This window comes from Pelodiscus sinensis, unplaced genomic scaffold (assembly GCF_049634645.1).
Source record: "Pelodiscus sinensis isolate JC-2024 unplaced genomic scaffold, ASM4963464v1 ctg53, whole genome shotgun sequence".
Taxonomy (NCBI): domain Eukaryota; kingdom Metazoa; phylum Chordata; order Testudines; family Trionychidae; genus Pelodiscus; species Pelodiscus sinensis.
In genome coordinates, this window is record NW_027465900.1 from 315,130 (window position 1) to 342,772 (window position 27,643).

The 27,643-nt window shown below is 49.4% G+C and overlaps 1 protein-coding gene across 8 annotated transcripts in view; it reads left to right on the forward strand.

The window, feature by feature from the left end:
* LOC102462937 (5-hydroxytryptamine receptor 2A) overlaps nucleotides 1-27,643 on the forward strand; it is a 437,076-nt gene that overhangs the window by 141,077 nt on the left and 268,356 nt on the right. Inside the window, exon 4 of one of the 8 annotated variants that reach the window (XR_012899283.1) lies at nucleotides 23,689-23,968. The exons of the other annotated variants lie outside the window; for them this stretch is intronic. The gene's annotated coding sequence lies outside the window, so the exon portion shown is untranslated. Of the gene's footprint in view, nucleotides 1-23,688; nucleotides 23,969-27,643 lie in introns of those variants that run through there. 8 annotated transcript variants of the gene reach the window in all.

The following is a 27,643-nucleotide window of genomic DNA, read 5'->3' on the forward strand; positions in this document are numbered from 1 at the left end:
CCTCAAGCCCCAATTCAGGGGAGCCCTTCCCAACGTCCCGCTCGCTTATGGGACCCAGAAGCCCATTTCTAGCCACTCTTCCCAGAGGGGGCCTGAGGAGGGGGATGTTGGTGCCTCGGGTGAACCCGAAGATAGAAAGGTTGGCACAAGGCCAGTCCCGGGGGGAACGTTCCCCACCAACCTTCAGGCAGGGCACATGGCAGATTGAGCCAGGCGGTAGCCCCTGCTACAGCCGGAGTACTGCAGTAACACTTGTTGCAGCTGCTTCCTACCTCTCTGCTCCAAGTCTGTATGTCACCAAGCCTGGCTCCCCCCCTCCAGCCTCTCCGCTCTGGGATGTGCAGGGTCTTGGCGAGACCACTCAGCTTGCACGGCACATGCTTTCCGCACAGCCATGTCCAGGGCAGGCTTCTCCCAGCCTGGCGGGCTGGCCAGGGCATTGCATCGGCACGGTGCCATTACCCTGCAAGGGGGTGGCTCCTCTGTCCCGGGGAACCAAACCAGCCTTCACGCCGTTAGCTGCCCTGCGAGCACTCGCCTCGTCGGTGACCTGCAGCTGTAAGCCCTTAGCGCCTCTGCCGCTGCTCCCGCACAAGGGAGCCTCTTCCGTCCGAGCTGTGCTCGTGCAAAGGCAGCAGGAGCAGGCCCGTCGTGTGACCCAACGGAGCCTGCCTCTGGGACGCAGAAGACTGAGCGCCTGAGAACACCCCATTGACTCCCCTCCGCAAAGATACAACGGGGGAGACCTGTGCTGGGGCTTGCATCCAGACCCTGCCTGTGCAGCCATGGCTTTGGCTTCCGACCCAGTTTGCCCCTCGCTCTGCCTGCCCTGGTGGGCGCAGGCCGGGCAGATGCCGGTCCCTCAGCCATTCACGCTGGGAGGGGAAGGAAGCGACGATTGTTCTGCAGAGCCACGGTTGAGTTCCTTGTCTGGTTTGAAGAAGGGCCGTGGTCCAGTGATCTCTGACCAAACCAGTAGCGGCTTGGCCCTTGGGCGGATTAAGGGGGAGGTTTGCTTCATGCTGCGCTGTAGTTTCACAAAGACAGCCCTGACCATGGTTGCTCTCAACGCCTGGAGCAGCTAGTCCGTTGAAATGCCACTCTGGTGCCAGCACTGGGTGGTGCACGGATCCGTTCGCTGCGAGGGAACAGGCCTATACTGCTGCAGTCCAGACAATTACGTTTTTTTCCCGGGTGTGTCCTCCGTTGTGTTCCAGCCCAGTGAGAGCACAGCACACACAGCCCCCGGGTCGTTCCTGCCATCACTTATGCCTATAATTCACTCCAGGCGTTCCCAGGCCAGACGCTAAGCAAAGCTGTTTGCCACCCGCGCCGACCCGCAGCATGCTCAGCACGGCACCAGTGCAGTGGATTGGGCGAATATTTTATCATCCATGTGGCGTGGTGGATTCTCACCCACTGAGTTTCACATTGAGGCTTCTGGTTCATTTCACACCCTCCGACAGCTCTGAATCAAAGCTGCCAAGTGTCACCACGTGCCCCTTTCACATGGTTTTGCGCTAAAAACAATGAGCACAGTAACTTTCCTAGCTGAAGTCAGTAAAAATGTCTCTCTCTCAAGGTCCCAGGCCCCAGCTCACCTTTTCCTCTCCTCCAGCGACCTGTGGATCCTCCGTCAGCCCCCTCCCCCACTGGCCCCTCTTCTTGGTCTGCCACTGGGGCGCGGGAGTCACCCCCACACATCCCCCGATTCTCTGCTCCTCCGAAAGTGCGGGAAGGGCAGGAGCAGGAAGTGCAGGGAGGGAGGGGGAGGAGCGGGAAGTGCGGGGCTCCAGTGTGCGAGGGCAGAGAGGCGGTTCGGGGGGGTACATGCAGCTCACTGAGATGGAGGGCCACTCATGGTGGCCCACTTACCGATCTCAGTTGCCCACTGCTGCTCTGCTCTGAGAGGTGGCAGGGACTGTGGTCAGCAAAGTCTCCCCTGCCCCTGGTATCCTGCAGGACGAGTTACCCAGTTTCTTCTGCAGTCCTTGGAGATGCTCTGCCTCCCCAGCTGCCCCATCCCTGGAGAGCCAGCTGGGCTAGGGGTGCTCCCCTGCAGCTGTCCCAGTAACTTGCATTACTATCCCCCTCCTGGCTCTGTCACCTGCATTTCACCTTGTGGCGTCTCACCCCTGAGGCACTCAGTTACCTTGTGCATAAGAACAGTCAGGCTGGCTTGGATCAGGGGTCCATTGCACCTGCTGTTCTGTGACCAGTGCCAGACGCTTCCCAGGGAGTGAATGGAGCAGGGCTGTTAGTGATCCATCCCCTGTCCTCCACCTTCTGGCAGGTAGAGAGTTATGGATACCCCGAGCATGGGCTTGAGTCCCTGACCATTTTAATGAACAGCCAATCCTGGGCTTATCCTCCCCGAGATTATCTCATTCTCTTTTCAGCCGATGAGTAATCCTGTGGCACTTTATTTTTGAAGTTACAAACTTAACACGGCTGCCCATCTGAAACTGTTCCAACCCAGCTGTAATCCTGGCCTTCACAACATCCCCTGGCAAGGAGTTCCACAGATTGACTGTGCACTGCCTAAAAAAACTAAAGGAAATATTTCAAACCTGCTACCTATGAATTTTATTGGATGAGCCTGATTCTTATCTTTTGTGAAGGGGTAAATAACACTTCCTTAGTTGCTTTCTCAATGACATTCATGAGTTTATAGACCTCTATCACATCCCCCTTTATTCGTCTCTCTCCTTTTTTTAAGCTGCTCACTTCCAGGCTTCTTAATCGCTCCTTTTATGGGAGCTGCTTCATGCATCTCATCTTTTTTTGTTGCCCTTCTCTGACCCTTCTCCAGTTCTAATAGATCGTGTTTGGAGATGGGGTACCCAGCACTGAACACGGTACTGGAGCTGAGTAGATAGGAAATGTATGGAGTGACATTTTGATAATTTTGTCTAATTGTCTGTCCCCTTTCTAATGGCCCCTCCCGTTCTGTTAGCGTTTCCCGTAGTGACTGCTGCACGCTGAGCAGGTCTTTTCAGAGACGTTCCCACACTGACCAGAGCTGGCGGTTCAGGTGGCTTCCCCAGGCCTTGCGCTTTGGGAAGCCCCCAGGCAGCCACTTTAACTGTCCTTTGGATCCCCCTGGTAGCCGGCGAGCTCAGGGGATTGTCAGGGTGAGGCCTGTGGCAGCAGCAGGCCCCCCCAACCATGCTCACCTTGCCAAAGGGAGCTGGAGCTGCCACCCTCCAAACCCGCCACACTCTGCTTCCGTGTGGTGGTGGGAAAAGGAGCCCCCCAGCCCCACCTGTCCCCCCAAGCCTGGTGTCACTCAGGGGAGCGTGGGGTGGGACACGCCGCTACCTTCCACCCAAGCAAGGCTGAGCAGTGGGTTGGGAGGGCGGCAGAGCGGAATAGGCTGCTGGGTTTCCCTGGCTCCCACTGCTGTGGTGCGTGAGGGGAGGGCCAGGCCCCTGTTGCCGTACCGCACCAGGCCACTGGTAGTTCCCTGGCTCGCTTTGCGCAGGAAGCGGATTGGAGGAAGGGGCGCAATGGAGACAGGAGGGGTGGAAAGAGGAGGGTAGCGGTTGGAGCAGAAGCAGCGTTTGGGGGAAGGGATGGAGTGGGGCAGGGGCAGGGGTGGGGTCTGGCCTGCGCGGGAGGCGTGGGGTTGCCTCAGGCCCACCTAGGGACAGCCCTGATGTTGACTCCACTAATTTTAACCTCGCCGTTGTGCGTTACCGTTGGGGTTGTTTTCCACTGTGTGTTTATCAGCATTGACCGTCATTTTGAGCAATTTTGTATCCTCTGCTATCTTTTGTCATCTCCAGTGCGGGGAGCTGGCTCCCACTAGCCTCAGAGCCCCACTAATACCTGCCCCCTTCTTTCCTTATGGCCTGTTCAGTCCTCCCCCTGCGAAAGGTGGAGGCAGAGATGCCTGGCTGGGGAGAGGCCACGAAGAGGAAGGCTTGCTGCCTGATCCCCGGGGCTCTAGCGACAGTAGCATCTCCTGAGGTATGCGTTGCCTGAGGTGCAGGTGTTTTGTGCCCGTCTCAGACAGCCGGAGGAGCGAACGTCACGGAGTCCTGGAGTTCAGAACAGTCTGCCACTCTGAGCTTCCCCCCAGGCTGGAGCTGGGGGAGGGATGGGGACTTAACTCCTTGGGCCTGGTGTGCTGCCGGCCACCAGCTCTGTGGGAGACAGACTCTTCTGGAGCAAGGGCTGCATTCAAGGTTGATTTGAGAAATGTGGAATGTCTTCACGTAATCGATATTCCCCGATGCAGCAATCCGGCTGCCTTAGCTGCGGCACAAGGAATTTTGCCTCCGGCATGAACAAAAGGAAACAAAAAGCTCTCCACTCTCTGCCTCCCTCCCTCCCTCCCTCCCTCCCTCCCAGCGAGCAGGGACTCTAGATCAAGGCATAAAGGTCTCCAGCATTTGGTCTGTTTCTCATTTTACAAACTAATTACACATCTCACTGAAACCCAGACCCTTCTCCCTCCCCTCACGCCTCATGCCCAGACCGGTCTCTCTCATGGGATGCCTAGGAAAGGAATAACACTTGTGGGCTCCAGTTTAATGATTTCTTCAGGCGTTTAGGCAGAGGAGTCTTTGCAGCATCTAAGAAAGAAGAGCATCACAGCTGACAATGAGCATTTCTCCCAGATCTAATTCCTCTTCCTCCAGATGCCTAGAACTAGCAAGGCCATCTGAAGTAACACTGCCTGGTGACTTCCATTAATACCCTATGTGCATGGCTGAAATGGCAGCATGGGCTTGTGTTCTTGTTTCTTTCCTAAAGAAACAGTGTTAAACTGGAATGAGACTCGGGGAGACCTTTCAGCCATCGAGTGCACACTCATTAAAGCTCTACTCCTGATATTGGCTGGACTTCTACATTTTCTCCACTCAGGGTATGTCTACACGGCAGTGTTTCTCTGGGGAAAGGGCCACTTTTCTGGAAAAAGTACCCTTATGTCCATGTTGCTATTGCATTCTTTCAACAGAAAGTTGAAAGAATGGAGGGGTTTTTCTGATGGCGGAAGAAGCCTTTTTCCGAAAAAGCTTTTTTTGGAAAAAGGTGTGTGTGTGGACACAGAAGAGGGAGTTCTTTCAAAAGAAGAGGCCTTCAGGAAATAACACAGGTGCCCTAGTGGCCACTCTGTCTAGACTAATCACAACTTAAATGTGAGAGAGCATCCAATCAACGTGGACACTATCTTTCAAAAAAGCACATCGCTTTTTCGTTGCACTTTTGCTGTGTGGACGCTCTCTTTTGAAGAAAGTTTTTCTAGAAGATCTCTTCTGGAAAAGCTTCTTCCAAAAGAAACCTGCAATCTAGACGTAGCCTTGGAAATCCGAGTGTGTTAAAAACAAACTCGGCTGGAACGTTGTTCCCCAGCCAGCAAAGGGAATTTGTATGTCATGTGTACGCGGGGTGCAGCACTGGCTGCTGAGGTCTGTTGGATTAGGCGTGAGGGTGAGTGCTTTTTGCTAGGCACCCGGTGCCAGATAAGCTTGTGCTAATGAGTACAAACAAGCTGGCGGTGCTGCAGCAGCAGGACAGCGCTTTGATTCTATGTTGAGGACAGGCATGAGAGAGGAATAACTGGTTAATTCACATGTACTCCTGTTCGCTGGGGGAACCTCCACTGGGGTGGGCCTTGCTAAGGGGTGGTGAAACCACTGGGGAAACAAATGGAGAGGGCACATAAGTGAGCTGCTGCTTTAGCTGCTGTCAGCGCTGTTCCCTACTCTGGCACGACGAATGAAGAAGTGGGGGCCTGCAAGAGCACTCCAAAACCTTGCCTCTACAGGCTCTGGTACAACAACTTCTCTCTCTCCCCCCCCCCCCAAATCCTAATACCCAGACTGGGAAATCTGCTGCCACCACCTAGGTAATTCCAAGTAAACCAGGGAAGAGGTCACTTGGGAAACCTCCTCCCTAAGGTAAAACTCTCCCCCGCCCCAACCTCCATTTTGCTTGGAATTGGGAAAAACAGAGGGGAGCCACAGACAGACCTTTCAGGACACACATCAACCAGTACCAGTGAATTAGAAAAAGAAAAACTTTTATTATCAAAACAAAACTACACTTGCAAGCATAGTAAAGTGGCTATATGAGAAGAGCCACCAATTGATATACTCAGGGAAAATCCCTAGGCTAAAACTTTAGTTACAAAAGGGGGAAAAAACCCCACACTTAACAGCTCAGACATTAGTTCCAAATTCCCAAACCAGGAGAAACATCAGATCCTGATGGACTGTCTAAACTTTGCCCTACTTACACATCATAAGAAGTCTGTTCTTGGAAAGAGATGGGCCTCCCATCTCCTTCGCTCTGCTTTTCAGACAAAGGAGGGAAAGATAAAGACTCCTTTGTCCCAGTTTGAAATTCCTACCTGCATTATTATTGGCTGACCAGATACCTGGCTAGGGACAGAGTTAACCCCTTAGTCACCAGGTACGGGTCAGCACTCCTGATTATGACAGCTGCACATCCCCCCACCCTGAGTGATGTCTTGGTCCTTTGGGTGCCTGGCATGAGCAGGGCCCCATGGCTTCAGTGGGGCTCCCAACAGGCACAGGACTTATTTGGAGGTGGGGAGGGGAGGGGCCTATGCAGAGAGCTGCTAGAGAGATGAAGGGCAGTGACACGCAGTCTGTTCATGGTATCCGGATGGGCTTCAGGCCTACAAATGGCTCCATGGGGCTGCACCCACATGCAGGCAGGTTTCTATGCTTTCAGATCCTGCTGCAGGGTCAGGCCTCTGCTTTTTAAAAGTCCAGCTATTTTCTGTTCTGACGAGTCTTCACTGCAGCCCCCACAATGCAGTGGTCAGGGAATGGGGCAGGGCAGATTTTGCTAGTCACTTTTTCAGCTACTCCCCCCGCCCCCAAACCACAGAGGTTTGCAAGGGCTTTTTAATACATCTTTTTCCTGTTGCACTTTTGTTTAATTTGCACCTCTTGAGAAACGCATAGCTGTTCATTCCGTCCCCAAGGATACCACTGCACGTTCTAGTTAGCTGGCATCTGCCTGTTGGAATGGAATGTTATTGTATGTGGAATTTAGTGCCCTGTGACCAGGAACAGGAAAATGGCCAATAATTCTTTCCCTCCTGACAATCCTGATATTGCCACCTCCCGCACTTATTTGCCATCATCATCTGGTGCCTGTCAGCATCTTATGTAATCCCAGAACAGATAGCAGACCCATCTGTGCTCAGGTGCTTATAATGCTAGAGGCAGAGGATGAAATGCCTGGTTGTAGGCATAACTTACATTCCCTAGTCATCCGAGCCACGCGGATGAACGTCTGTGGCTTCGTACAATCCATCAGCATGAGCCGCTGGACGGCATGGGAGTCTACAAAGCCTTTATCTCTGGCTCGTCACCTTTCGCCAAAGGTCATCCTTCTAGATGTTCCAGGTGGAAATTTTCAGCTGGCAGCAGTTAGCTAAGTGGCTTTGGAAATATTGCAGTGGGTAGCGTGTTGATTCATTCTCGGAGCCCGTGGCCTGCTACTAGAGATGAGTAAAACTTAGAAGAAACCAACAGAGGGTATCAGACTGATCGAGAACTGCCAAGGGGGTTAAACGATTTCTCCAGGAATTTCCCCCAAGGAAGACAAGCACTTTTCTAGGCTTTTTTCTTCTTCTTCTAGCTCTTTCTTCATTGCCCTGGTTTTTCCCCTCTGTCTGTCTCTGAGCACATTTTATGACATTGGCCTGCACCTCAGTTTCAAACTTTGCTAGAACATTGCACTAGAATGCACTAGAATTTTCCTTGGGATCTTCCCTGGGTTAGATGAAGGGAACAGTGGTGAGATGACCAGGTTTGTGCTGTGCAAGGGTCCAACAAGAATCAGAATGGTCCCTTTAAGCATTAAAGTCTGCAAACCCATGAAGCCAAGAAGGTCTTCTCTCAAGGTGCCTTTTGTATATTTTGAGTCCTTTTTATGGATCATGCCCCTATCGCAGACAATGGTACTTTTGCCACCTGGACAAACCAACAGAGTTGTGTCCCTCATTTAGTGATCTCGTTTACAGGGATGTAGCAAGTGGGTAGATACACTCGCAAAGTGCTTTGGGATCTTTCAACCTGAAATAGGTTTTTATCACGCTAGGAATCTTACTTTATTAAAAAATAACCGTGGAACCGTTTTCACTTGTACACTTCTAGACAAGCAAGCTGCAAAGGTTCTCAACTCTAGCAGGAAAAGGTGTATAAAATATAAATTACAGAAGCAAAGCCCATGTAGCGATACTATAGCTGTCAGATACTGTATGGTGTGGGTAATCATGCTCCCCATCAAGAGCTTAATCACATTTCTAGCCCAGAGTATAATTAATGTTTTTCACATAGTATAGGACGGGGAGCGTCATTGTAATGGGACCCTGTTCCACACTGGCTGTTACACTGGAGTGATGGAGTAGGAGTCCAATTTCCCTGACAGCCGAGCACGCACATGTTCTAGTTCCATAACCTTACAACTAACAGCATGTTCCCTTTGTGTAGGGGAAAGGAAGCCATACAGGGGCGGCCCGTCCCTATAGTAGAAGTAGGTGGTCACCTAGGGCGCCAAGTTAAATGGGGCGCCAAGTGGTGGCTCAATATTGTTGAGGTGGGGGTGCCTATTGCATGGTTTGCCTAGGGCGCCAGTTGCTGGCAGCTAGTCTAGGGCCGCCCCTGAAGCCATATGTCTGGAAACGTTGAAGTGAACTAGTCCTCGGGGCTATGGGAAGATGCTACTGACAGACACCGCTAGAGAAGTGGGCTGGGGAAAGATCCATAGCCCCTTAGAGAGGGACAGTGCATACCCTGTAAAGATCACTGTATGATGCTAGCCAGATTGCCCTAGAATAGATGGGTTACACTGGATTGAATATAAGTGAGGTAATTGTCAAGTCCGATCAAGACAAATACTAATGGAGCTGGAATACTCAGAAATAGTAACAAAGACATTAGCCTCCAAAATGCTGCAAGTCAAGCGAGCTTCCAACAAAACCTCTCGTTTTAAAAAAATCCATTACGGTGCTTTTCTGTGACCGTTCCTCTAGGTTCTTTAGAGGTGTTCCTTGATGTGGTGAGTCTTTAAGAAGTGTGTGCAGTTTTTCTTCCAAATGGCTCTGCTATGCAGAGGAATGGACCTTTTCTGCCAGATATTAACTCCCCTTTAAAACAGACCAGGCCATATGTGAAGCTGGACGTATCTAGGCACAAAGTTTTAGGTGACCACAGTTTTGCGTGGTCTCACGGGCTTAATAACAACTAAGGTGTCTGAGGGTTTAGCCCCACATACCTATACGCGTCTGTGTAGCTGTGCTGGGTGGAGGAGAATTATAGACTTGCCTGACCGTAAGACATAATGATAGAAATTAAAATCCTGATTGAAATGGAATAGGCAGAATGCCCCTTTCATTGCTGCCTTTCTTAGGCAGCGTGAGCGGGTGGGAAATGCAAGAGCAAAGTAAGCCATGCCAGTAGGTTGCTCAGTCATCTGTGCCCATATACATGCAGTGATAGTCCACATAGCTAACTTTCCAAAATAAACACTTTGTTTCCTATCTGCCTGCATTTTTAAAAATGTCTCTGGAAGTGTTCTTGGAGAATTGGACTTTTTAAAAAGAAAGCCATCTAGTGCGATCTGTTACACTGGTCGGTGTGTCTTCTGCTACTGGGATGCAAGCAACATTGGGTAGGTTCTGACTTTCTGCAGTTAAGCACAAGTGAGAGACCGTTGCTAAGTAATTAGTGAGGGAAGCTCTCCACTAAGACGCCTGTTGAGTGGTAAAGTCGAGAAGCAGATGTGTGGTCTGAGAATTTTACCAGCATAAACTGTAGGTGAATGAGATGCTGAAATGTAGCTTCCCCGGATTGGATTCCCAGCCTAGATGTTAAGGACACGAAAGCCCAGGTGATATTTACATGCTGCTGACCATCCCTTTCTATCTTGCTCGGTAATCACCCATTTGAACTGAATAGCGTGGGAAAGTGCCGGCAGCAGGGAAAAGGCCTAGGTAACCTGAGAGTAGAATACAGATTGGAAATGACGGTCCAGAAGGCAGAGGTGAGATGGGATTGTCTGGTTTTAGCACTCCTCTGCTGTCCATCGTGCTGTAGAATTCTACTTGTGAACACTGGTCACAGCATTTCGACAGGCTGACCCACAGACGAGAGAACTGGTGCGGTAGTTTTCTGGTTTGGGTTAAGTAACTGAACTGTCCATGGCCTTGTATGTAACCCTGCAGCTGGTCAGAGACAGGTTTTCTATTTTGCGTGAAATGTGGCCATTTTAAAACGTCTTCTGTTTGGAAATGGGACAAAGCCATAAAACCTGTTTTCCATTATGTGAAATTAAAGAAAAAGATTCATTTGGGTTGACCCGGAAACTGGACGTATTTTGTTTAAATTTCATATTTGTAAATGTTTAGAAAAAAACAAGCAAAGTTGTTTCAAAACCAAATAAGACCTTTTCATTTCAACCTTATGAGAGTGCTCCAATCTTTCCCTCCCCACTCCCCCATGAAGTTTTGTGGAAATCAATACATTCCATGGAACATTTCACCCTTGAAGAACCAACGTTTTCCAAAGAGAAAGTGTTCCATCAAAATCGTTGACAAACTCCTCTAGTTTTTCAGCATGGCGCTGGGCAGGGTGAGAACACACACAGTAAATAGAGGAAAACAACATTTGATTCATCTCCCTGCACAACTGCACCCTAAGGGCTTCTTTTCTCTCTGGCTGGGCTGCGCACATTGTCTGCTTTGCCAGCCTGCAAGCCTAAGTGTATTCGTGTGGCACCTTTTTGCGGTGTGTAGCAAAGTAGATGGCCTTGCCCGAGGGAATTCCGAACACAGCCCCCGAGGTCCTGCGGCCCCTGGGACCCCGCGGCGGCCATATGTCAGCCTAGCTCCGTGGCAGTCATTGAAGCTGCTCTGATTGGCGCTAGCTGAGGATGCTTTCTTGGATTGCTCACTGTTGGCTGCAGTGTTGTCACTGTGGCAGGCCCGGGATATTGGAGAGGGTTTAGTCCCACAGGTGCGGGATGAATTTTCTCCTTTGGGGTGGGTGCTCCTGTGTATTCCAGTCGGCGTGTGTTCGGTGGAAGGTTTTCCCCTAGGGGCACCTGTCGGGGCAGCTGTTGAGCCCCCTGGAGTGGCGCCTGCCTGGCGTGGTGTATAGAGCTCAGCTGGCCCTCTGTCCGCTCATTTCTCCTCCTCGCCAGCAGCAGTCGTTGGAGCACTTGGTCTCTCGCTCTGCAAGACGACCCTGGCTGTGCTTTCTTATCTATTTCTTGTTTGTAGTTAGCCGGGGTGGGTCAGAGGTCCCTTCTGATGACCCCACTCGCGGGAGACTTTCTCGAGGGCATAGAAGGGTTGTACCCTCTGGTTAAACAGCCTTTACCTCCAAGGGACCTCAGCCTGGTCCTCTGAAGACTCATGAGGACTCCCTTGGAGCCTTTGGCTACCTGTCCTAGCTCTCATGGAAGGTCTCTGTTTTTGTGGCCATGTCAACCAGGAGGGTTTCACAGCTCTGAGTCCCAACCTCCGAACCCCCGTATACGGTATTTTCTAAGGGCACAGTGCAGCTCCACCCTCCCCTCCCCTGGCCTTCCTGCCCAAAGTGGTCTCCCGATTCCGTGGGAGCCAGGACATTTCCTGCCTGTGTTCTTCCCCAAACCACCCCTAGCGAGCGCGCCCTGTACTCCATGAAGGGGAGTACATGATCATATGAGGGTCCCCGAGCCCAGCAATTTTAGCCTCTCAAACCCGATTCAGCAAGCTGTTAAGTGGGGTGTGGACACACCCCCAGGGCCCATCTCTCCAGCGAGCCCAGCTCCAAATAGCCTCCTTGCTGTTCAGGTGCTGAAGCCCCTCTCCCGTCGCTTGGTTGCAGAGCGCAGGCCACAGCCGCACACAGCAGTCCGTAGGCTGAGCCCTGCTGCGTCTCGCTATGGAGCTATTCCCTCCCAGCCCCCTGGGCCTCAGCGCAGTGGCTGTAGGACGCGACAGTCAGGCTCGGAATGACGTCCTCCGGGGGGTAAGGAGAGCTCTGGAAGTGCCTGCCTGGGACCGAGAGACCCGCAGGCTCCTCGGCAAAGCCCGACCCCAATGTGCAACCCACACTCGGATGCAGACAGGTTCACGGCTTTGCGACTGGTGAGCGACGCCCCCGGCTGGAGTGCACGTTGCACCGAACCTCATCCCCCAGGTTGCCATGTGGCCCGCAGGCATGTCCCTGATTTGAGCTGTGGTGTAAGTAGAAAACCAAGCCCACAGATCTGCGCATGCCACGTCCTAAACATCCGGATCCGGGTCTCAATGCTGGATGTCCCCTCTGGAGCCAGAGCCCTGGATTTCGCAGGAAGTTCCTCCTCTCAGTCTCCAGCCCTGTCGCTTTGCCACGACTGCCCAGGGCTGCAGGAATCCAGGCTGGCGTCCACGCTGTGGTAAGATAGTCAGTCGGGTGCAGATTTGAATATCACAGGCTTACACGAGTGACACACAACAGGCCAAAGCCAATTGCTGATCCTCTGCTCCGTAAAACGTCCTGTGCACTAGCACCCACCCCCTGCCTTTCAGCCGTGTGCGTGTGTGCAAAACCGGCCAAGGCCTGTGCCAGGGGTAGTGCAGGGAAACGGCCTCTGGCCACTGCTGAAATAGGAAAACCACACGGCCATTCCGTGAGTGACACGGGGAGCCCGAGCCTCAGCTGGCGCATGCTGCTGTGCCTCACTGAAGTCAGTAGCGCCATGCCCAGCTCTGTCAGCTCAGCCCCTGGCACCCTGCAGCACAAGGAGCCGGTCTTACGGCCCTTCCCAGAATGCCCAGGGATGGTTCGCGCTAGAGTGCCCAAAGGCGAACACTGCAGCTGGGCGAATGCAGGCTCTGTGCTAGGCGCCTGGTGGAGGTCCTGTTCTGTAACCGGCCACGCTCAGACAGTGCTGCCCCGAAATACCCCGTATCGTGGAGGGGTCCCCTTCGGGCGCTTAGTACGCAGCTCACACTGCAGCTCTCAGGCTGTGCCACAGGGCTTCACCTTTCATAGTATTTCATATTCAAGCTGCACTGTTATAAAATGTCTTTGCTGATCCCCGTCCCACTCCCAACACCCTTGGGTGCTACCCAGTCGTACAGAACAGTGATGTTCTCTTCGCTAGTGAAGACCAGAAATCATTGTCTCTCCTGACCGCCAGGTTGTTTCTATCTTACTTCCCATGAGAACTAGGAGGAAATATTCCTCAGTGCCAAGGGGATTACATGGAAAGATTTGAACCGGTGATACCTCAGAACGAGAGCTGAATGTATCAGACCTTACTGCACGCAAGTCAGAACTAGCGGCCTGTAGAAAAAGCCCTTTCATTTTACAAAAACACAACCATCTGTCCTCATTTCCCCCCAAACCTCTCAGCAGCCCCCACCTTCCCAAAAACACCCAGTTGGTTTTGCCTTCCCCCTCCATCCCTATCTCTCTAGGTATGCGTAAGCGCCTTGGGAAACCGAGTGCCTGACTCTGCTCTTACACATAAGTGCCACGTCCCTGATTTCAATGGAAATATGTCGGTGTGAATCAGGAGAGAGCGAGAACAAAGCAGGGCACGATTTGCGGTACTTAATTCCATTCACAAAGTAAGGTTCACATGTATCAAATGTAGGTACTGCTTGTGAGTACTGTAAATAGAAGATCTGTGGGGTAATTAACAAAATGTAACGTCTCTCCTTAAGAACGGCTGTACGGGGTCAGACCAACGGCCCATCCAGCCCAGGGTCCTGTCGGCCCACAGGGGCCAGTGCCAGGTGCCCCAGAGGGAGTGAGCAGAACAGGGAATCCTCACGTGATCCCTCCCTGTCGTCCATTTCCAGCCTCTGACAAACGGAGGCCACGGACACACACCATTCTTCCCCCTCTTAGCTAATAAGTATTGAGGGGCCTAATCTTCATGAACTTATCTAGTTGTTCTTTGAATCCTTTTAGCCCTGGTCTACACTAGGGAGTTATTTCGAAATAACCCCCCTTATGTTGACATAATAAATGGAGTGTCCACATTCCGAAGCCCGTTATTTTAATAAACTACGCTTATTAAGTTTGCGGATGATCCCAAGCTTGGAGGGGTTGTGACTGCTCTGGAGGAGAGGGTCAGAATTCAACATGATCTGGACAAATTGGAGAAATGGTCTGAGGTCAACAGGATGAAGTTTAATAAAGATAAATGCAAAGTGCTCCACTTAGGAAGGAACAGTCGGTTTCACACATACAGAACGGGAAGCGACTGTCTGGGAAGGAATACTGCAGAAAGGGATCTAGGGGCTATAGTGGACCACAAGCTGAATGAGTCAGCAGTGTGATGCTGTTGCAAAAAAAGCCAACATGATTCTGGGCTGTGTTAACACGTGTGTTGTGAGCAAGACATGAGAAGTCATTCTTCCACTCTACTCTGCGCTGATTAGGCCTCAGTTGGAGTATTGTGTCCAGTTCTGGGTGCCACATTTCAAGAAAGATGTGGAGAAATTGGAGAGGGTCCAGAGAAAAGCAACAAGAATGATGAAAGGTCTAGAGAACATGAGCTGTGAGGGAAGACTGAAAGAATTGGGCTTCTTTAATTTAGAAAAGAGAAGACTGAGAGGGGACACGATCGTGGTTTTCAGGTATCTAAAAGGGTGTCATGAGGAGGAGGGAGAAAATTTGTTCATCTTGGCCTCTGAGGATAGAACAAGAAGCAATGGGCTTCAACTGCAGCAAGGGAGGTTTAGGTTGGACATAAGGAAAAAGTTCCTGCCTGTCAGGGTGGTGAAACACTGGAATAAATTGCCCAGGGAGGTTGTGGATCCCCATCTCTGGAGATATTTAAGAGCAGGTTAGATAAATATCTGTCAGGGATGGTCTAGACAGTATTTGGTCCTGCCGTGAGGTCAGGGGACTGGACTCGATGACCTCTCGAGGTCCCTTCCAGTCCTAGTATTCTATGATTCTATGATTTTGAAATAGTGGGCTGGTTATTTCAGAATCTGTACTCCTGCTTTTCTTGGGGAATAAGCTGATTTCAAACTAGTTATTCTGGGAGTTATTATTTTGAATTTAGTTACTTTGAAATAATTTCCTAGTGTAGCTATGTGTTTAAAGTCCCGGTCTTCACAACAGCCTCTGGCTAGGCATTCCACAGGTTGACTGCGTGCTGCGTGAAGAAAAACTTCCTTTTGTTTGTTTTAAAACTGCTACCTATTAATTTCATGTGGTGACTCCTTGTTCTTATGTGATGAGAACAAGTACTGTAAATACATTTTCCTTGTTCACTTTTTCCACACCTGTCATGATTTTATAGACCTCTATCATATCCCTCCTTACTCTCCTCTTTTCTAAGCTGAAAAGTCCCAATCTTTTTAATCCCTCTTCATATGTCACCCGTTCCAAACCTCTAATAATTTTGGTGCCCTTTTCTGAATCTTTTCCAATGCCAAGAAAGCTTTTTTGAGATGAGGGAACCACATCTGTACATAGTATCAAGAGGTGGGCGTACCATGGATTTATGTAGGAGCAATAAAATATTTGTGGTTATATTCTCTATCTCTTTTTAATAATTCCTAACATTCTTTTTGCTTTTTTAACTGCTGCTGCCCACTGAGTGGATGTTTTCAGAGAACTATCCACAGTGACTCCAAGATCTCTCTCTCGAGTGGGTAATAGTTAATTTAATCCCCATCACTTTGTATGTGGTGTTGGCATTGTTTTTTCCAATGTGCATTACATTGCATGTCAGCATTAAAATTCCTTTGCCATTTTGTTGTCAAATCATCTAGTTTTGTGAGATCCTTTTGAAGCTCTACAGTCTGCTTTGTTCTTAACTATCTTGAGCAATTTAGTATCCTCTGCAAATTTTGGATCATCTCTAGAGCACTTTGGCATCACATTAGCGATCTTCCAGCCATTAGGTACAGAAGATGATTGAGAGGATGCCTGCAAACCACAGTTAATAGTTCTGCAGAATGCCATTTGAGTCCCTTCAGGTGAATGCCTTCTGGTCCCTGTGACTTGTTACTGTTCAGTTTATCAATTTGTTCCAAAACCTCCTCTGACACCTCAATCTGGGACAATTCCTCAGATTTGTCACCTAAAAAGAATGGCTCGGGTTTGGGAACCTCCCCCGATATCCTCAGCCGTGAAGATTGAAGCAATAATTCATTTAGCTTCTCTGAAATGACTTTATCATCTTTGAGTGCTCCTCTAGCGTCTCGATCGTCCAGGGGCCCCACTGGCTGCTTAGCTGGCTTCCTGCTTCTGGGGTACTTAAAAACATTTGGCTATTGTTTTTGAGTTTTTGGCTAGCTGTTCTTCAAAGCCCTTTTTAGCTTTTCTTGTGGTATTTTTACATTTAAGTTGGCAGAGTTTATTCTCTTTTCTATTTTCTTCACTAGGATTTGACTTCCCCTTTGTAAATGATGCCTTTTCATCTCTCACTGCTTCTTTTACTTGGTGGTTAAGCCACAGTGGCACTTTTTTGGTGCTTACTGTGTTTTTTAACTTGCGGTATACATGTAAGTTGGGCCTCTGTTAGGGTATCTTTGAAAAGTTTCCATTACAGCTTGCAGAGATTTTACTTCTGGCGCTGTGTAGCTCCCCTTTCCGAAATTAAATGCCACAGTCTTGGGTTGCTGCAGTGTTTTTCTAGCTATATTTACCTCTTGGACCAGAAGAGCCTGTGTTCCACTTAGGACTAAAAAACAAATCGTAAAACGAATAGTAGAAAAAGCAAGCAACGACAGACCACACTAAAAATATCTGGCACCTTTTCTTGACTGCACTAAATCTTTCTGCTCCTTGAATAGCAATAAGAACAGGAACATCATGGACTATATTCCGCAACAGCACAATCCGCCTGAGTAGCTAGATTTTAAAACCCTCCTCTCACAAATGTGGAAAAGGCCTTCAGAATTTTGTAAGTTTGTGCTAATTGAGCTTTTAGTGTTTCATCCCTTATTCCACATCCTTTTTTACTCGACTTCCCCCACAGCCGTATGAAGGGAACTAAAATGTCAGATGTGAAGCATGCTAGAAGCAGTTTGCAACCAGGCTTTTATGTCGTGCTTGTAATGAATCCTGCGCACATCACTCACTCCTTCCTGGTCTTTATGCTTCTACCTCAGACTCTAAGAGGAATAAAGCTGCTCTGATCTTTTATTCCAGCAAATATTTGCGACATATTTTGACGGGTTTCTGCTCCCAAGCTGGCCTGGTTTCAGCTGCAGCAAGCAAGGCAGGGTGGGGATGCCATGCCAGCTTTGGGGCGGACATGCTGGGTATGAGAGAGAGCTCAAGGAGCCTTCTCGTCCCCTTTTCCTTCCAGAACCCCCGAGAAGAACTCAGGCATCGAATGGGTGCAGCATTTGCTATTGCTGCAGGCTCCGGCCAATGCAAACTGTGGCCTATTAGCTTCTTGTGGGCAACCGCCCCGCATGCTGCAATGGGCAGAAGTCTCTGGGGTGGGGGGACGCGTGCCAGTTTTTTGGAACCCCAACAAGGAGCTCTCCTTTGTAGGATCGCCATGCCATTTCCCCAAGCATGCAGCGTAGCGGTGCTGTTCCGCGCTTGGCCACAAGGGCCACTGTCGAGCACCAGAACATATGCAACGGGGGCAGGAGGGACTGACCTACAGGGTTCCAGCCTCTGGCCTCTTAAAAGTGAGAATGTGGGTCAAATTGTTCCTCAAGCCCCCTGGGAGGTAGGGACCCCCCCAAGCGTGGTTGTGAGCTTTCCAGCAGCTCGTTCCATCGGGATAAGGCCGTTTGTTTGCCCTCCCTCTCCCAAGCAGCAGTGCTGGTAGGTTTGGCCCCAGAGCTCCCGGAGATGGGGGACTAAGAACTACATTGTCTAGTCGCGCACACGCTGAAGGCCTAGAGCAGAAAGTCCCGGACAATGCAGGGTGCCCTCCTTAAGCGTGCACACACGTGGGCTCTGGCTCTGCCCCCTCCAGTCTGAAGGTGGGACGGCCCCTCGCTGGGGGTTCCTCTTCGTTCCCCTTGGCACCCGAGGCAGGAGGCTAGAATCACAGCAATGCCCCTGGCAGACGGCATGCTGCACGCGTGTCCTGGCCTAATGGCCGGTGGTGTGCCTGAGCGCTCTCATTCATCTTCCCATTAAGGACAAAGTGTTTGAAAAAGTTTTCACTGATGGATGGGAAAGATAGAAATCACTTGCTATCTCATCCTGACAAACCTAGAAATAAAACCAGAGGCAGCCAGTCTGGTGTTGCATATGCGTCTGAGTTCTGATGCAACCTGCTGTGTGACTTTAAACCAAAAATTGCTGCAGCAAATCCATTTTTGTTCCACTTATGGTGCATTGGTTGTAGCTGAAGTACAAAGCAGCACAAAAAGTTTCCTGGTGTGATTTAAGAGAGCAGGAATTTTGAAGAGAAAGATAGTGATTTTTTGCATCATAATTTGTCAAAACAACACCCCTCCCTGCATAAACTAAACAAACTTCTAAAAAAAATCTCAGAAAGAAACAAAACATGAACACTGAGAAATCCAGCCTAGACGTGGCATAACCTGATATTCTGGGGCACACAAATGCAGTCGTTAGAGTTCTCTCCTCCATGCTGCATTATACAATGGTGCATTTTATAACTTTCATTGAGCACAATAAATTTGCTGATTTCTCTGAGACTTGTCACTGAATGTTCCAGAAGACCAGAAATAGAATCCGGATAAGAACTCTGTTCACTGTAGTTTCCCAGGGTGCGGGGAGCTGTCTGCTGCTATAAGACGCCCATCGCAAGAGGGACTCGGGGCCTGTCGACGCTGGGGAGTTATCGTGAAATAACAAGGGGAGCGTCCACACTACCACGCCCGTTATTTCCAGATAACTGCTCCTGCTTGTGAAGAGGAATCTGCGTATTTGGCAATAGCTGTTACTTGGGGAGTAATTTCGAAATGCCCTGCTAGGGCGGGGACAGCCTTGGGGAGGTAGGCCTAGGTCTTTGAGGACCAAGGGTTACAGGCTGTCCATATTTTCTCCGGCAATATCAAGAATAAATTGTGATGGCATTTCTGCTTCCCAGCTACTATTTGCAGGGCTGGGAGCAGCTGGGGATGCTTGAGGACTCCACACTGGCAGTCCCAGTTACTCAGCATGCTCCCAAGCCTGGGAATACCAGCTGCTGGGGAGAGCACGCCTTGCTGGCCCGTGGAGCGGCGCGCGAGTAGGGAGCGGGATGCGTGGTCAGTGCAGAGGTGAGCAGACACGCACACTGCAGCTCTCACACAGAGTCAAGAGTATCCCTCTGGTGTTGCCGGAGCCTCCACCGGTATCCCTGTGGGCTTGCCGCGAAGCCCAGCTTTTCTCTCCTTCCTTGCGAGTCAGGGTGGGCGACATCCGCGGGCAAGCCTCTCGCGGGTGGTGATCCACAGCCTAGGCGCCTGCCGCTGTACGTTGTAAAGGTGAGAAGTAATGAGACCCACTCCCGTCAGTCCCTTACCCATGCTGCTCTCGAGCACAGAAAGACTTGCTGAAGCCACCTGCCCGCTCGCTGTGTGCACCAGTGCGGAGTGTAAAAGGGGGTGGCACCCCCCAAAGGGCGCAGGGGCCCGTTCTAGGGCTTGATCTGGGAAGGCGCTGCCTGCGGTGGCCCCAGCCAGCTGAGCACTTGGGGGGCCGGGGTGTTGCAAAGGTTCAGAGGAGGGCTAGGTGCCCAGTCCCCGGGTGCCTTTTGGAAATCTTCCTCCATCTTGGGCAGGTGAATTGTCCCTGAGATCAGTGGAACTGCCTGCGTTAAGTGGAAGTGCTTTGCTGGGGAGGGCCAATGTGAAACGCTGACACCTTCCTGCCGAGAACCTGCCGCTCACTTGTAGACGGGCACGTTTACCCGGCGTTGTGCAGGCCCTCGACTCAATACGTACAGGGCTGCCGGCCCTTCCCCTTGGTCAGGGAACGAGAGCAAAATGCCCAGCTCATCTGCCCCTGGCACTCCCCGGCCAGAGTGAGGAGTGCAGCAAACTGGGCACTTTTCCCTCGCTCCCTGAGGAAGGGGAAAGCCAGCAAAGGCCCTGTATGAATCTTGGGGGGGGGGGGGGGAGCGCTTCAGCCCCCCTCCACCTCCCTAAAGGGCATCTGGGGGTGGGCGGCTCGGGGCAGGTTAGTCCTGGTTGGAGAAGGTGCCCCCAGCCAGCCAACCTGGTGATTCTCTTTTCGGTGTGGCTTTGAGAGGAGCAGTCCCATTCCAGGCACCTCCCATTTTCCTGGCACAGCCAACCCCTGACCTTGCTTTGTGTTCTGAGAAGAGGAAGCTGCCCACCGAATTTGGTGGTCCCAGCTCTTACCGTGTTAGGAGTCTTGAACACGCAGCCAGACAATCACCGGGCACAGTTTGCATGGTTCTTCGGACTTCAGCTGTTCCCATAATTAGATCCCTTGTTTTTAGGAGGTTTTAAAACAGACACGTTTGCTTTAGACTTCAGAAGCCTTGCAAAAACGCAGGTAACTAATGGGCTGATTCTGAGCTCACCGGGGTACAAATCAGGAGAAACCGCACTGACGTCCGTGGAGTTACGCCGATGTAAAACTGGAACGAGTGAGAACAGTGTGATTCTTCTAGCTTTGAGTTATAACAATACAAAATCCAAAACTGCTCTGTGACAGACTTGGGACTATTTTGGCTGGGAAGTGGTGTCACCTTCTCCGCTCCCGTTCCTCCTCCTGTGCTCTCTTTCGTTTGCTCTTTGCATGCGGGGCTCCCTGCCTGTTGGAATTGAGTGGACAATAAATCAATATGAGAAACTGCCATGTATTGCTGTAATAAAACTCTTTATCCAGCTCCTTGGAAGGATTCCACAAGGAACAGGCTCTATCGACCAGGAAGAGATGATGAGTATGTTTTTTCATTCATCTAATGTTCTTGTCTCTGGGGAAATGAGCTGTCATGTAAAGCGGCCAGAGGATTGTATTTAGTAATAGCTTAGCTTAGATTTCAGTTGTTTGGTTCAATTAACAAGATCCAAACTTAGAGTTGCTTAAGTGTTGTGCAAAACACACCGATCTCTTTGATCTGGAGGCGTCGCGAGTATGGTCTGTCTTGGGCGTCGCGAGAATGGTCTGTTTTAGGTGTCGTGAGAACCTTCTGTCCTGCAATATTTCTGGTATCTTCGGTTCCCAGTCCTGAGAACAGTCTGCTTTGCTGTGATATTTCCTCACTTCTGCTTCCCAGCTTCATCTCAAAGCAAAGTCTAGCTCTGGTTTGTTTGAAAGAGCAAATGAAAGCTTGAGCCCATTCCTGGTAACGTTATCACCGGGTCATCCGATTTTGGCGAGTGATAATGTGCAATGATCTGGTCATACACCAGGGAAGGAAAAGTTTAATTTCTATCGAAACAGACTCTAGCACCTGGACAGATTGTGCTAGGGCTTTATTGGGACGTTAGGAAAGTCGGTTGCCTCCTGCTGCGGTTTTTGAAGCAGGGCAAGGAAAGGCCAGCCGAGTCGGGGGATGCGGTTGGAGCCAAAAGCCCAGCCAGGTCTTTAAAGCCTTTTGTGAATGTTCGGGAATCCTTTCTGGTGTTATAACACAAAGCTTCTGTTCTATTGCCCAGTAGCAGTTCTGGCCTCCGACATCCATTGGAACCAGGCTATTGGTAGTGGCTTTATGCTCTGGCATCACAGACAACCCCCCGGTAGAGTAACTTGATGCTCAGCTCTTTCTGGAGGCGAAGGGCCAGATTCTCAATGGGCGCAAAGCCACGTGGCTTCGTTGAGGTCAGCGGGATAATGCCAGGTTCTGCCAGCCACGGTTCTCTCCTTCTGTTTGTAAAACAATCGTCCTAGTCCAAAGCTGTGTTATCCTGCCATCTCGACAGACACGTGGAGCGTCTACAAGGACCTGGATGTTCTCGCAAAGTGACCGTGGGGCTCGTTTTGGTAACGCTGGACACAACAGCAGCATGAAGATCTCATGTCTTGTACCCGCTGTCTAAACTGAAAGTGGTCAAGGGCCGTGCTTGTCTGTGGAGGTGGATGGAGGTTGGGTGCGTGGGGTAAGGGGCTGGAGTGCAGGAGATGGTGTGAGGTCTGAGAGAGTGTTTGGGTGAAGGAGGGGTTGTGACCTGGGCCAGAGGATTGGGGGTACAGGGTTAGGGAGGGAGTGTGGGTGCAGGAGAGGATTCTGGCCTGGGGGAGGGGTGTAGGAGGGGCACAGGGTCTGGGCGGGAGCTGTGACATGGGGCAGGGGGTTCAGAGGGTTTGCATGGTGACCTGGGGAAGGGAGTTGGGATGCTGAGGGGCAGGAATGCCTAGGGCAGACTCTGGCTGGTATGTCTCCTGGCCAGCAGCCCCACAGCACCCCCAAGGCAGGCTGGGCTCCCTGCCTGCTGTGGCTCCAGATCACTTTAAACTGCAGGCTGCTCCCTCCATGTGGATCTCAGCTCTGGCAGGGGGCAGAGGCTTTCACTGCCCCCACCCCCAGGACAATAGAACCTGAGAGATTGGCCTGGGTCAGTTCCTATTGGCTGGCTGTTTCTAGCCTATAAGGGTATGTCTAGACATTTACATGGCTCTGTTGACGGAGCCATGTAGATGAGTTTACTAGACATAGGGAAATGAAGTGGCGATTTAAATAATCACCACTTCATTTACATAAAATTGGCCACCGCACTGTGCCGATCAGCTGTTTGGCGGCACAGTGGGGCAGTCTGGACGCGCTGCGGTTGACAAGGGAAGCCTTTGTCGACTGCTCTGGGAAACCTCATTTCAAGCTATTCAGTGTGAAATGTAAACGCTGTAGGACAGTGGTGTCCTTTCCACAGTTAGGATATGTCTAGACTACAGGGTTTTTTGAAAAAACTTCCCCTGCGTCTAGACTGCTGCTGCGTTCTTTCAAAATTAAATCGAGAGAATGTGGCAGGTTTTTTTTACCTTGGTAAACCTCATTTTATGAGGAAGAATGCCTTCTTTTGAAAGTGCTCATTAGAAAAAAGGCGTTCTTGAATGCAAACAGGGCTTTTTTGAAAGAGAGCATCCAGACTGCCTGGGTGCTCTCTTTCAAAAGAGCGGCTTGCTTTTTTGAAAGACGTGGTTACAGTCTAGATGCTGTCTTTCGAAAGAGGCTTTTTCGAAAGATTGTTTTGAAAAAGCCTCTTTCGAAAGAAGCATGTAGTCTAGACGTAGCCTTAGATACAAATATCACCCACGAGATCAGGACACTGCAAATCATTTCCTGATTGAGAATGGGCCTCCTAAAAAATACACCTGACAGAAATGCAAATTGTAAGTGAAAGTCTTTAAAACCAATCAATGCGCTGTATTGGCAGTCTGTCAAAATGGAGAGATGGTCAACCTTGATACTGCCAGAGTCATCATATTCTCTTTTGTATCGTATCCAGCTTCTTATACTACAGTCATCATTCGAGTGTTTGAGTCCCTTCCCGTCTTGCCTTACATGTATGCTGACACATCTGGCTTGTATGTGTTCTCATCCTCTCCCCCAGCCTGTCCAGGGCAGTGTCTCGATGCGGCATTTGTTCTTACAGTAAATATAGCCATAGATAAGACCAAAAGGGACCCACCGTGCTGATCGTTTAATGTGACGTTCCCAATATCACAGACCCTAGGAGTCTTTGAATTCTTGTTTGAACTAGAGCATATGTTTTAAAAAAAATCCATCCTGATGTAAAGATGCCAAGTCATGACATATTCATCACAACCATTGCTGTTAGAAATGTGCACCCTCTTTCTTGCCTAGCTTCCAGCCGCTGGATCTTGTTAGACCTCAGTCTGCTGTATTGAAGAACATTCTGTGATCAAATTTCTGTTCCACGTGTGAGTATTTCTAGCCTGTGATGAAGCCCCTTTGTTAAACTAACAAGATTGAGCTCCTTCAATCTCTCGCTCTAAGCCATGTTTGGTAATCCTTTAATCGTTTTTCATGGCTTTTCGCTGAAGCATCTTCAGTTTTTCAAAATCCACTTCAAATTGTGATCACAAGAACTGAACACAGTATTCTAAGAGTAGTCACAGAGTACCCTGTGCTGCAAATAAGACTCTTCCCTCCCACCCCCGATGGACATATTTTCATCTGTTAATGTTAAAATACACATTGCTTGCTAGTGTAGCCCACACACCTGCTGGATGTGGTCCTTGTCCCATGGAGTGGCACTGAGACCACTTACGAGAGAGAGAATGAGTTTGCTCTATCGCCTTAACTGAGCGCCCACTGGCTTTTAGTTAAAGTGCTGGAGGCCCATGCACTAAGCTCCCGAGGTCCCAGGTGCGGTTCTGCCTGACGGCGTTACGTTAGCACCCAACTTACTAAGGACTGCAGATTGCTCTCTCTTAGTGACCTGACTTCCTTGTTATTAGCCACTCCCCCAGCTATTATCATCTGCAAACTTTGTAATGAATTTTGTTTTCTTCAAGGTCATTAAATAAAAATGTTCAATAGCATACGGCTAAGAAACAATCCCAGCAGGCCCCTTCTAGAAATGCATTCAGTGATTCCCCGTTTAGTTTCAGCTTGAGACGTTTCAGTTAGCCAATTCTGTATCCATTTGATGCATGCCATATTAATTTTATATTGGTTTTTAATCAAGATTAGTTTGTATTAGTTTTTAATCAAGATGGTGATGTGTGGGACCAAGTTAGACACCTTACAGAAGACTAAGTATATTATACTAAAATGAACATATTTATCAGCCAAGCTTGTAATTTAATGAAAAAAATCTCAGATTAGTTTGATAGAATCTGTTTTCCCTAAATTCATGTAGATTTGCATTAATTATATTACTGTCCTTTAATAGTTTATTAATGAACCTCTATTAGCCATTCTGTTATCTTGTGATTGAGGTAAGGCTGATAAGACTATAATTATCTGCATCATCCCACTTACCCTTTTATAATTTAGAATACTATTGGGCTTCTTGTTGTCTTCGACAACTTGCCCAGTGCTCCAAGACTTGTTGAGCAATTTCCTTGGCCAGCTCTTTTAAAACTCTTGGATGCAATTTCTCTGGAACTGCTGAATTATACATATTTATATTAAAGAAACTAGGGTAAAGAATTATTGCCTTGCACGTGAAGCAGGAGGAGGTGTGGCTTAGGATGAGCCGTAGTTCCTGGGGGAGTTAGTTCCACAATCTTGAGCTGGCCCCTGCAAAAATTCTGTCTTCTGCATGGATATGCTTTGCCATTATCGTGGAGAGTTCCCTTGTGCCAGAGGAGTGGAGCTGTTGATGATGGTCTTCATCCTAGAGCTTTATGCTCCTTTAGATACTCCAGGACGCTAGCCCAAGGTACTTGACTAGAGAGACTGAGACCTGGAACGTCACTCAGAATTCCGTGGGAAGCCAGGTCGGTAGCAGAGGTCACGGCTGATGTGCTTGCAGTAACCTGTGCTACTGAGGAGCTATACTGCAGCACTCGGACCTGCTGGAGCGTGCTGGCGGCTCCAAGGCCAAGGTTGCCGCACTGCTGTAGTCCAAACAGGAAGTGAGGAAGGTGCATGTAGTGTTCTTGATCCAGATGCATCAGACTCACCAGCTGTTTTGGCATTGAGGGCACTTTTGACATTGGAACCTGTCTAGAGCTGGGGGTACCTGGCTGATAACTGTACTAATGGCAGCAAAGTGACTCCTGCTGTGATACCAGACAGACTGTCTGCTCGGACTGACAGGGAATGGTTACTCCTGCCCCAGGGGTCCTCCTTTTAGGAGACCAAATGTCCATTGGTTAAACAGATCCCCCGCGCTCTGGGAACCTTTCTGGATGATCTGCCTGAAGTGTTTGCTCCCCTTGAGAATACTCGACAGCCGCTGTCGTTCTGTGCTTGTGAGGTCCCAGGGTTCCGGGTGTGTGTTGCAGTTTAAGGTGCCTGGCATTTTGCCTGTGTGGGCAGTGCTATTGAATTGGGTAGGAGGAGGTGCACGTATGAGTGTGCAGAGCTAAAGCATTACTCAGCTTGTGCTTAGTCCTCCAATGCTTCCGACTCATGAATGAGGCCATTGCCCCCTGTCAGTCCAACCGTCCGTGTGAGCGAGGCTGCAGGATTCAGTTTAAGGAGTTGGTTTTTGGAGTTCTTTGCTTGTTTCTTTCCGTAGTGCTGCAGGAGCTAGTGCGTTCTCTAATCGGAATGGGCACTGTTAAAACCTTCACCGTTTTTAGCTTTTGCAGGCGGGCAGCCTCGTTGTGGAATTCCCTGTAGATGTCAGGGAACACTCTGAATGTGGTGATGTGAATGACTTGCGAAGAGCATGGTCAAGACTTTAATCATGGACTCCTGTCTTTGCGTGCATGGAGATTTGGATTTGGCAGTTAACAGATGGAGAGTTTGCTGACTTCCCCCAGCCTCAAAATTATTTCTCAATTGTTTTTCACAAAAAGTTCTTAAAGCATGTTTCTGTCTCATTAGTCTACGTCCACTTTAGAAGTAGCATTGTCTGTATGGGTTCCCATTGATGTCAATGGGATACTTGACCTGTAAGGATCGAGATCAAAGCCCGGTGAGTAGGCCTTTTAACTCTGTGGGCTTTGGATAAAACCTTGAAAGTGCTACTGACCATGAGTAAGTGGGGTAGAACGTGCTCCTTAGTGGAGAGCATTGCTCAAAACCTGTGTACCCACTGAATTTCAGAAAATCAGATTTAAAAGTTCTGATCATCTTGTGAGTCTTCTGATAAATGCTCCTTAGAAAGCAGGATCCCTTCTCAAGAGGACATGATAAAGGGACACAAACCAATGAATGTTCCAGGGAAGTAAATCCGGAGTTCCTGTTTGCTGAGTCTCATAACACAGGGACAGAAGGCATTAAAAAGAGAGAGATTCAAAAGAAATACTCTTTCCTGCTTCAAAGGCCTTTTAAGACTGCGCTTGAAAGAGAATCCTCTGAACTGTCTTTCATGCTTAAATTCGACACTTTACACTTGTTTGAATAAAGACGCTAATTCTCTTACCCATTACAAAGATAGCTTCCCCAATTATCACCTCTAATATCATTAGCTCACAGACAATTACCGACCCTTTCTGTTCTGAAATGTGATTTGTCCTTTTCATGTGTGTTCATTTTTTTAATTGTATCCTTTGGTATATATGGTTGTGACTATTTTCTTCCACTATTTGATCTGAGGAAGTGGGTCTGGCCCACGAAAGCTCATCATCTAATAAACCATCTTGTTAGTCTTTAAAGTGCTACATAGTTCTGTTTTTTCTTTCACACACTGTATAATTTGACCATGGAACTGACTGCCACAGCAGATTGCTGAATCCTCCAAATTAGCAGTATTAAAAAAGGGATCGGACACATAGACACACGGAATATCCTGTGTCAAAACCGTTATTGAGAACAACATTTCTGGAAGGGAAATGTCCTGCTTCCAGGTTTAAACCCAAGCTGTAACTCTTAAGGATTCAGATGAGAGCCAACATGAGGGTGTCCTCGTGTGGTTCTTACTGCTCCAGAAACCTTTGATGTTTGCCATTGTCGGAAACAGGACACTGGCCACAGCGGATTTCACCTCTGATCCAGTCTGGCAATTCCAGTACTCCTCTGTAGCATCCTTCTAGCCCATGGAGATCTTTTGCATGTAGCTGAAAGAAGCACTCCAGGCTCCAGGAGAGGAAAGTTATCGTTCCTGAGACGTTCCTGAAATACCTTGGCTAGTTCAAAATCGATATCCTTTGCAAAATGCCAGCAAGGCTGAGAGCGC